Here is an 11,392-nt window from a genome sequence, read left to right as displayed (position 1 = left end):
CGACTGACCATATCCACATGGTGACCAAGCTCATTGAGGTTTCCCGGGAGTTCAATATGCTACTCTGTCTAACGTTTATCTATTTAAAGAAGGCCTTTGATTCTGTTGAGACTGAAGCGGTCATCGAAGCCGTAGCCAAACAGGGCATTCAAACTCACTACGTCAGGATCCTCCGCAAGCTGTATTACGGATTCACCACCAAGATCTCACCATTCTACAAGGAAGTGATCATCGACATAAAGAGAGGGGTTTGGCAGGGTGATACCATTTCACCCAAACTCTTACGTGCCACTCTCGAGAAGGTCATGCGATGACTGGAATGGGAAGAAATGGGAATGAAGATAGATGGTTGGCAACTACATCACCTCTGCTTCAAGAGTGACGTTGTTGACATTGTTCTGATGACATTGTTCTAATAACAACAAACATTAGCCAAGCGGCACAAATGCTGGCCGACTTCAGCCGTGAATGTGGAAAGGTTGGACTGCAGCTGAATCTCACCAAGACTATGTTCATGAAGAACGAACTCTCCCTGACATTCCATTTGCTCTCAATGGAACGAACATCTCCGACTGCAGCAGCTATGTATACCTGGGTCAAGAACTCAACATGACGAATGACTTGGTGCTGGAACTGCGCAGGAGAAAGAGAGCAGCATGGAACGCCTTCAAGAGCATCGAAGAAATTGTTAAGAGGACGAAGAATCTCTGGCTCCAGGCTTATCTTTTCGACTCCCCCATTCTTCATGCACTAACATATGCCTCAGACATCTAGGCCCTATGAAAACAGGATGAGAACGCTATTCGTGTTTCCCAAAGAGGAATCGAAAGAGCTATGCTTGTAATATCACATTTCCCTCAAGAGAGAGAAGGAATATGGAGTTCTGATGATCAAGAATCAGGGAAGCAGGGCTGGAGCAATAGCACAGCAGGTGGGGCATTTGCCTTGCACGCGGCTGACCCGGGTTTGATTCCCAGCATCCCATATGGTCCCCTGAGCACCGCCAGGTGATTCCTGAGCGCAGAGCCAGGGAGCCAGGAGTAACCCCTGTGCATCGCCGGGTGTGACCCAGAAAGCAAAAAAAAAAAAAAAAGAAAGAAAGAATCAGGGAACCTGTTTTGTTTGCCAAGGTGTTGAAAATCAGATGGGCCGGACTCGTAATGCGATTTAGAGACGACTGCTGGACTAGAGCTGTTACCAACTGGATTCCACGGGATGAAAAGGATCCTTGGCCACCCACCTACAGGATGGTCAGATGACTTTGGCAAAACCCTGAACAAATGGTTCGAGGCTCTTCGTGTTCCTGGAGCGAGCAGGTGCTATTGGACTACAATAGCATGCGACAGGAATGATGGAGATGTTCCTCACACCTGCTCTAGCAAATTGAAGATTAATGGGATGACAAGTGATATGTATATAAATAAGTATACATTCATGTACATATATAAGATATGATATATATCTTACTGTACACATAATATTTCCTTTTCTTGTGTCACTTTTATATATCTAAGTATTTATACATTATTGCTTTGCTTTTTGGAGAGCCCGGCAAGCTACCGAGAGTATCTCGCCTGCACGGCAAAAGCCTGGCAAGCTACCTGTGATGTATTCGATATGCCAAACACAGTAACAAGTCTCACAATGGCGATGTTACTGGGCCTACTCGAGCAAATCAATGAACAATGGGAGGACAGTGCTACAGTGCTACTTTGCTTTTAAAAAAGACTCAGAATAGTTAAAGTTATATAAGGGACATTCTGTATTGTTATATGCATAGTCTTACTAAATCTTAATATCTTACCTTTTAATATTTCTTCAGTGTGAAGATGTTCTTTTTTGCCCTGGGTTATTTGGCCACATCTGGAGATGCTCAGGTCTTATTCCCAGCTCTACACTTAGGGATCACACCTGGTAGCTTCTGTGAACCGTATGCGGTGCCAGGGATTGAACCCAGCTTGGCCATGTGCAAGGCAAGCTCCCTACCCACTGTGCTATCTCTCTAGCCCAGAATGTTCTTTAATATTTCTTACAGGATTAGTTTGCTTCAGTAAATTCTCTGATTTGATTGGGGAAGTTTTTATTGTTATGAGGAATATTTTCTCCGGTTGTAGTATACTGGTTAGGCAGTTTTTCCTTTCAGCTTTTCAAGGTTGTTCCACTGCTCTTATTTGCAAGTTTCTGACAGGAAATTCACTGTGCTCCATATTCTTGTTTCCTTGTTCATCTGTTTCTCACCTCCTTTTTAAGGGTTCTCTTTGATGATGAGCAAGTTGAATATATGTTCACATGTGTTATTTCTGGATATGTATTCTGTTGGCATTACAGCTATTTTTAATTAGATTTGGGGAGTGTGGCCTCTTATGTGGGGGAACTCAGGAGTGTGAGGGCTACTACTGGAGATACTTGGTCCAGCACTGCAGGGCTGAAAAGCAGTGCTGGGATCTCTACGGCCATATCCAGCAGTGCCTGGGGGGGTATCAGGCCTTCACCTGGAGGTGCTTCAGGGACGATGTCGTGTTGGGGATTTAATGATCAGCCTCCAACATTCAAGGCATGTGCGCTACCCTGTTGTGCTGTCTTTCTGGCTCCTATTTGCCGTTCTGAGACTTTTTAAATCTATAGGTTGGTATTTTGTCATTAATTGTGTAAGATCTTTGGTTTGAATATTTCCTCTGCCCTGTCTTTTCTTTGTTTTGTTTTTTAGCCACATCAGTAATGCACGGGGCTACTCCTGGCTCTGTACTCTGTACTCTGGAATCCCTCCTGGTGGTACTCGGGGACCATACAGGATCTGGGGACTGAACCTCGGTCTGGAAGATGTAAAGCAACCTCCTTTTCTGCTGTACTATCACTCCAGTCCCTGCTCTGTTCTTTTTCACTTCTGGCATTCTAAGTATGTTCCACTGTTTGATATTTTCCTAAAGTCCTTGGATATTCTCTCTTGCTTCATTTTCCTACTGTTTTTCCTGTTTACTTCTTTTATGGGCAGGGCCCATACCTGGTGGTGTCCAAGGATCACTCCTGGTGGGTTCAGGAGACCATATAGGATACCGGGGGTCAAACCTGGGTGCAAGGCAAGAGCCCTATCTGCTGTACTCTAGTTTTGGCACTCTATTTTCTTCTTTTAGGTTTGGATAATTTTTATTGCCTTATCTTCATTTTCACTCATTATATTTTCAGCTGTTTCAAGTCTGCTAATAAACTCTTCAAAAGTCTGCTAATAAACTCTTCAAAAGCTATGGTTATTTTAATTTCTAGCATTAGCATTTTCACTTGATTCTCCTGTGATTCCCATATCTCTTAGAAATTGAGTACCTAATCTTTCACATTCTCTACATTTTTCCATTAGAAACTTTGCCAGATTGTCGATAATTTAAATTCCCTGCCTGATAGTTTCAAAATGGTCATATCTGGCCTGGGGATATAGTGTATTGCTGGAGATTTGTCCTGCATATGTGAGGTCCTGGATTCAATCCTCAACACTGCAGAAGGAAAAAAAATTGAATTGTCATATTTATGTCTGGTTCTAATGATTGTTTTATTTATCAGGTTGTGTGTTTATACTGCCTTTGACATGCTTCATAAATTTTGATGGAGTAGAGATTTGTCAGGATTGAATCCCAGGGCCTTATACATATAAGGCATATGTTCTTATCACTGAAATACACCTCCAGTGCCTTTTACTATGTTGTTGAAATTTTAACGTTGTATAAGACAGGAAATACGAAGATAAATATTTGATATCTCTGAAAGAGTAAAAGTTTATTTTTACTAGTCCTTGAGGGTAGAATTTGTTAACTTGTTAGGTGTTGGATTCTTTGAAGTTTATTATTGCTATGGTTACTGGAGTTGATGTTTCTCGTTGTCATGGTAATGCGATTTCGAATTTTCCTAGCGTCCCTTGTCTTCTGATCTCTTTGCTTGGCTTTGGGTTTTCCCTTTGTGCTCTTATTTTGAGTATATCAGCATTTGCAGCCCTGGAAGCTATATCCCACTGTAATTTTTACTCATTGGAGAACATTTTACAGTTTCTGGACTCATCACATGTAATGGAGTGGGAGATTCCCCATGATTGCCGCCACAGAAACCTCGCTCATGTTAGCCCACATTTGACCTTTTATCAGTCTGTCCAGGCTTTAAACTTCTTAATTGTAATGGGATTCTTCAGTGCTCTTGACATTTTTCGTAGTAAGAGCCTTTCTTCTCTTCAGGGTTTTTTAGGACCCCACCTAATCTCATTTTGCTCCATCTCTTGACTGTCATGGAGCTCCATCCTGCCGTATAATCCAGAGGTTGAGTCTACAGTAAACAGTGGAGTTGATTCTCTCCACTCTCTTTAAACCTTTAGAAATTCACATTGTGGTCAGAGAATAATTCATGAGGCTTGACTCTGGCATCTTTCGTAAGTAATCTGAACTTGATAGGCTTTTCTTCAGTTTTTGTCCACTGTGTTATAAAAGCATCTAAGTCCACTTTGTTAAGTGTACATTCAAATCTGTATTTGAACTCCCTCCCTTTTCCATTTTTAATTTCTGTTTTGGGCAACACTTTGTGGTGCTGGGGACTGTGCTTGGTAAGGTGCTCAGGGATTGCTGTAGATGGTGCTCAGGGAACCTGCGTAGGGAATTGAACCTGGGATCCCTCATTCTCCAGCCATTTGAGCTTTCTCCCCATAGGGTCCCCTCTCCACCTTTTGGTCACTAATTAGCTACTGAAGAACATCCTAAAATTTTCCACTTTATAGTCATGGGTTGTTAAAAGTTTCTCCTTGCAATTCTGGTAAGGTTTGCTTTATATATTTGTAGGCTTTGATTAACAAGCATATAAATTTAAAATTCTATCTTCTCGATGTATTATGCATTTTATTCTATGAATTAAACCTTAATTAGTGCTCTTTTCCATGTTGTCTTTTTTGAGTACTGTTGATAAGCCAGAGCAACTTTTTTCAGTTTTTTTCATATATCACCTTTTCTGTTATCTTAATTTTTAAAAATCCAGGCCTTGTGCTCCATTCCTCTTAGCCACCCATCTCCCAGATTGTTCCTCCTTTTTAAATATTTTTTAAAAAATTTTTTCAGTGTTGGAAATTTAGCACTATGACTCACAGAGTCAAGTCAAGAGTTTCCTGTCGAGTCACATCCTTGATCCAATATTGACTATTTTTGAAGGGGAGGTAGGGATGCAGTTTTGGGCCAGATCAGGCAGTTTTACTCCAGGCCCTGTGCTCTAGAGTCATTCCTACTGGTGCTCAGGGGACCATATATATTGCTGGGGATCAAACACAGCTTGCATCAGGACAAGTTCCTTACCTGCTTACTATCTTACTGCTCCAATATTGCCTTTATCATTATTTTCCTTGGTTAAAATAGAAAATATTTACTGGTGTGTTGAAATTATGTGCATGAGAAACCATTATTAATAGCATTGTAAAACCATAGAATCTCAATTTAGTAATTTTTATTAAAGTAGAAAATACTGAAAAGTAGAAAAATTTACCCTATTCCTCCTCCTCCTCCCAGTGATAAATGACAATATTTTGTCATATGTGTGCTAATATATTTTTTCTGTGTATGTTTACCCTGTAAGTTTTAACTTTCTTTCTAATTCTTAATGTTTGCTTTTCAGCTTTTTCGAAAAAGAATTCCTGGACACTGTAGAAATCCTTGAGGAAGAGTGATAAAGGCAAGTACCCAACTCTTGAAAGCCAGTAAAATTAATTTGATTCATAGCCAAATCCAAAAGCTTTTGTCTCTAATCTGTTGTTAAAAAAACCACACTGGTGTGGCCAGAGAGATAGTATAGTTGGTAAGTCGCTTGCTGCATGCAGTCTACCTGGGTTCAGTTCCCAGTACTCCATATGCCCCCTGAGCACCGCCAGGAGTGATCTCTGAGTGCAGAGCCAGGAGTATACCCTGAACACAGCTGGGTGTGGTTGAAAAAATGTAGGGGGAATGCCTAGATCACTCTTGGTCCCAGAGTACCGGCAGGAAAAGGATAAAGAAGAAATTGAGGGGGAGCAGGGATCAAGAGGATTTGAGTACTACGCTGGTGGTGTAAAGGAGTGGTACAACTAAATATCCAAACCACTGAGTCAGACACACTGAAAATGAGAAATCCAAACTTCAACCAAATTGAAAACTGTGCCTGTCCAGGTGGCAGACTGAGGATGGGGGAGTGGGGGGCTGGGGTGGGGTGGGAATCTGGGAGTTCTGGTAGAGGGAAGAAGATACTGGTGGTGGGATTGGTGTTGGTATATAGTATGTCTAAAACCCAACTATGAATAATATGGTAAATCAGGGTGCTTTAGCTAAGAAAAATAATAACATGCATGTAAAAACCAAGGACTGGAGTGATAGCACAGCGGTAGGGCGTTTGCCTTGTGCGCAGCCAGCGCGGCCAAGCCGGGTTCGATTCCTTCACCCCTCTCGGAGAGCCTGGCAAGCTACCGAGAGTATTCAATATGCCAAACACAGTAACAAGAAGTCTCACAATGGAGACATTACTTGGCCCGCTCGAGCAAATCTATGAACAACGGGAGAACAGTAAAAACCAAACCAAAAAAAAAAAAAAACCCAAACAATCCAAAATAGTAAGAAAAACTTAAAAACATTTGCGTATGATTTGGAATAATTTTTGTACAGTATCCTTTTATTAAACATTTGACAGACTTTCAAAACATTTTTTTAAAACTTCTAGTTTTAATTCATAATCACAACAATATCTTGTGATTATGAGCTAGTGACAGATCGCTTTTGACAAAATTGTGGTAGAAAAAAACTTTAAGGGGCTGGAGTGATAGCACAGGGGGTAGGGCGTTTTCCTTGCACTTGGCTGACCCAGGTTCAATTCCCAGCATCCCATATGGTTCCCTGAGCATCACCAGGAGTAATTCCTGAGTGCAGAGCCAGTAGTAAACCCCCATGCATCGCCAGGTATGACCCAAAAAGCAAACAACAACAACAACAACAACAAAAAAACCCAGACAGACAAAAAAAAAAACAATTTAAAATTCCGAGATTTTGACATTCTTATCTAAAATATCTATATGTGGTCACCCTTTCCTGTTTTCATACTTTTCACTCTTTCCCCCTTTACTCCCATGTCTTTTTATTTCTCTTTTTCCTTCCCTGCTTCCTCTACTTTACTTAAAAGAATTTTTCAGAGGAGATGAGTCAATAAAAGAGAAGCTAATATATCATTATTTTTCTTTCTTTTTTTTTTCTAAGTGAAAGTACACTTAGCTTTGCAGTTGAACTTGTTTTATCATTGTATCTGGAATCTCAGTGTATTATTTAGGGGCATTTTATAAGCTGAGAAACAGTATTCATTTTAGTTTTGTTCTCAAAGAAGGAAATAGAGGAGTCTCAAAAACTTGAACCTTAAATTCCCTTAGTCCTTGGAATCATAGTAAGTTTTATGTACTATATTTAAAAACTTTTATTTTGGTCTTCTGGGGGCTTCAAGCAATACTAAGGGGGTTACTTTCAATGATAGTTGGCCAATGGCTGATAGTTCAGTGTTGGGCCATGGTGATACTGTGGCAGTACTTGGGACCCCCAGGGCAGCCATCACAGTATTTAGAAATCATATGATGCTGGAATTGAAATCATATCCATGAACTTAGGAAGTATGTGCATTGACCACTGAGCCATCTCCCCAGTCCTTATTTGTTTATTTATTTGGTTTTGAGGCAATAATTAACATTACTCAGGACTTAATCCTGACTCCGTGTCCAGGGATTAATCCTGGCAGGGCTTGGGAAACCATATGGGGTGCCGGGGATTGAACTCGGGTCAGTCATGTGCAAGGCAAGTGCCCTACCCACAGAACTATTGCTCTGGCTTACCCCTCATTTAATTTTTAATTGTTGTGGGGGACCATACCCAGCCATGTTGGTATGTGTGTATGGGGGTGGGGATGAAGAAGGTGCATTTAGGTTCCAGGGATTTAACCTTTGGTCTTGCACAAGCAAGTTGCGTTCTCTACCACTCAAGATACCTCTCCAGTTTCAAGCCGTCAGCAGTTTTATAGAGTGATTATTGCAGCATGGTCTTCGTAGGTATTTTTTACTTTTGGGCCACACTCAGTGGTGGTTAGGCGGCCATTTGCAGTGCCTGGCATTGAACTGTGGCCATCCATCTTCAGTGCCAAGTGCCCTAACTGCCTATACTATCTCTCTGGCCATTTTGGCATTTTTTTTTTTACTTACTTTAGATTTGACATATATTTAAAGGTGGTCTTAAGTTTTTTCTGTGGTTCTATAGGGTGTTTCGACAAGCTTCAAAATTCTAGCCGTATTTTTATTTTTGTTGATAACCAACAATAATGCAGTTGATAATTGCCAGCGTAGTGGCAGGTTACATTCTATTATCAATAAAATGGATTGTTTTCTTAAATGTTTTCTTGAACCCAGGGTCTCTCACAGGCAAGTTGTACCCTTAGCCCTCTAAAGGTCTGCCTTAAATCAGTTTAGCATTCTTTCAGGCTTAGGCTAGTTAGTAAGGCTAAGGGAAATCCTGGAGTTGTGGTAATATTCTGCGTAGGCTTTAGCTTGAACTTGGCCCCCTGTTTCTTAAGTATCCCTAGGAATGCTGGCATTTCCTTGTTATCAATCATCATTTCACATTATTTGGGGAACAGAAAGATGTATAAAGGCTAGGTAAGTCTCAAATAGTTTACTGACATTTACCGCATTTTCCACTTTAAAAAATAAATAGATTGCCACTGATGAATTTTGAATCACTGCCCAAGAAAATGGTAATAAATTGCTTAGTAACTTGTAATGCCTTTAGATTTGAAACAAGCAGGTCATTAAGGTTTTTTTATTTGATACCATTCTTTTATTCATAATATTTTATCTCATGGGGAAAACTTGATTTACATGTTTTATTTCCATAAACAAACTCAAACATCCATATTAATGTAAATAAGGGAAAAAATAAGTTGCTTCCTCATTACCACCCTATAGCTTTTACATTCTTCCATGATCTCAGTTCTAAATAGCACAGGCACTGTGGAGATAGCTCAAGTGGTAGAGCATATGCCTAGCACTTTTATTTATTTATTTATTTATTTATTGGCTTTTTGGGTCACACCTGGTGATGCACAGGGGTTACTCCTGGCTTTGCACTAGGAACCACCCCCTGGCGGTGCTCAGGGGCCCATATGGGATGCTGGGAATCGAACCCAGGTTGGCCGCGTGCAAGGCAAATGCCCTACCCTCTGTGCTATTGCTCCAGCCCCATGCCTAGCACTTTTGATCTTGATTTGATCTTGAATTTGTTCTTTGGCATCATATACCCCCTGCCCCAGCACTGTTAAGTGGGACCCTGGCGACCCCCAGCACCATCTTCTTGAGCACTAAGGCATAAGGCCCATACCACATCATTAGAAGTGCTCTCAGTATCCCTCACTCTAGCACCATTGGGTGTGGCCCCTATGAAATACATGCCCACATTCATCCACTCATCTACACTGAGTCCTGGGTTGGAAGATATTAGTTGAGCTACACTCTTACTGGATTGTTTGTTTAAATAACCTTTTTCCTCTCAGTGCAATAATTTGCATAGTAGAAATAATTCAACACCTACTCGTTACAAACTCATGAGAAAAGGTGATAATTGGATAGATATATTACTCTGTGGGCAACAGTTTGCCTGCAGGGAGCCTGAGAAAACTCCATTCTGGCCTCTCTCTCTCTCTCTCTCTCTCTCTCTCTTTCCTTTTTGGGTCACACCTGGCAATGCACAGGGGATATTCCTGGCTCTGCACTCAGGAATCACTCCTTGCAGTGCTCAGGAGACCATATGAAATGCTGGGAATTGAACTGGGTTGGCTGCATGCAAGGCAAATGCCCTCCCCACTGAACTATTGCTCTAGCCCAGATTAGAGTTTCTTCCTTGGCATTCCCAAAAGGAAAAGGAAAAACAAGAAGAGTGCACAACCAGGAAAAGGCTAAAAGGCTCCAGTGATGTGGCAAGACTCAGTGTAGCCACAAAGAATTTGAGTAAAAATTTTCGGGGAATTGGTTGCTACTCATTTTCCAAATAGGAAGAAAATGATTTTTATAGTAGTTAGAGAGTAGGAAGGTATCAGCGAGAGACAAGTGAAAGTTTGTTACCCTGTTCGTGCTTCTGAGTCATGAAGAGGTCAGGGAATAGGCCTGCAAGAATATGGACAGCAGATCTGGAGCAGCATCCAGGTACTTGCTAAGGAGGTTTTCTGGGAGTAGTGGTAGCAGGTAATTCCCATGGGTTTGCATTACTCACCCTCTGAATTTGGGTAACCTGAGACAAGTAAACTCTTGCATTCAGATGATTTCTATCCCCTCAATTGCTGCTTGGCCTGAGGAATCTGCATTGCCTCAGCAACTGGGATCATTGGTAATGACTTCAACTTTACAGAATACTGTAGTAGTGGGCATTTTAGAGCTTTTTTTTAAAGTCCTTTAATTGAAGTTGAGGGAAAATGTTGAAATAATTTTGCACACAATATTTTGTTGTCTTTTAGCAGCTTTTGATTTTGCAGAAAATTAATACAAAATACTTTGTATTATGAAAAGAGATTGTTTCTTCTATTCCCTCAATTTTTTTTTTTGCATGTGGTTTTCTTAACTCTATGCTAACCTTATAGCTCTCAGTTTCAGCTTCTTTTTCATTTCCTGCATTTAATGCTGCTCTGTAGTTGCTGCTTGAGCTTTGATCTTCTTTGTTATTCCACTATTCCAATTCCTGCGTGGATCTAGAGGGAGCCACTATTAGGGATGAAAACCATTCCAAAAAAGGGACATCTTTGAGTCTCTTCCTGATAAACCGGTATTGAGCAGTGGTCTAATCTCTCTGAATCATTCTGAATCATTCTGGATCATTCACTCGTTTTGTGTCAGAGGGTCATTTGTGCTTCAATCAAATTCTATTTATAAATTAAAATGCTTCAGCGGATTTTAATTTATGCCTTTGTAAAGGAGCAAACCTGTCACCTCTAGTTAACTTGATGAATATAAATGGCAGCAGGAAATTTTTCTTTTTCATTAAAATCCTCACATTATTAGCTCAGGATGTCTATAATTTACTATTATTATTCTTTGAATTTACTCTGCTGTGTTTCATCATATGGATAATTAATTGTGATTATGAGAAGAATTGCCTCAGCTAGACTGTTCTGTTCTCTCACGATGTCCAAAGTAATGATTCTTCGTCAACTATCATACAGTGTATTTCCAAAATGACCTTCAGTATTTAATTCTTCATATGTTGAAACTTTCAGAACTTTTTAAAAAAAAATCAATTCTCTTTTGTTTCTTGTGTAATTGTTCTGAGCCTATTCTAAAAAAATAACCATTGCGCACTATCTAGAAAACTGTCCTTTAATCTTCTGATTAAAGATTGCT

At 40.4% G+C, this 11,392-nt stretch overlaps 1 protein-coding gene across 1 annotated transcript in view; it reads left to right on the top strand.

Moving 5' to 3' along the window:
• Positions 1-5,628: 5,628 nt before the first annotated feature.
• TMCC1 (transmembrane and coiled-coil domain family 1) overlaps positions 5,629-11,392 on the top strand; it is a 137,412-nt gene continuing 131,648 nt past the window's right edge. Inside the window, exon 1 of the mRNA XM_056129785.1 lies at positions 5,629-5,689. The gene's annotated coding sequence lies outside the window, so the exon portion shown is untranslated. The remainder of the gene's footprint in view (positions 5,690-11,392) is intronic.

This window comes from Sorex fumeus, unplaced genomic scaffold (assembly GCF_029834395.1).
Source record: "Sorex fumeus unplaced genomic scaffold, SorFum_2.1 ptg000072l, whole genome shotgun sequence".
Classification (NCBI taxonomy): Eukaryota; Metazoa; Chordata; class Mammalia; order Eulipotyphla; family Soricidae; genus Sorex; species Sorex fumeus.
Note: the sequence above shows the minus strand (reverse complement) of the source record. Positions and strands in the feature narration are given on the sequence as shown.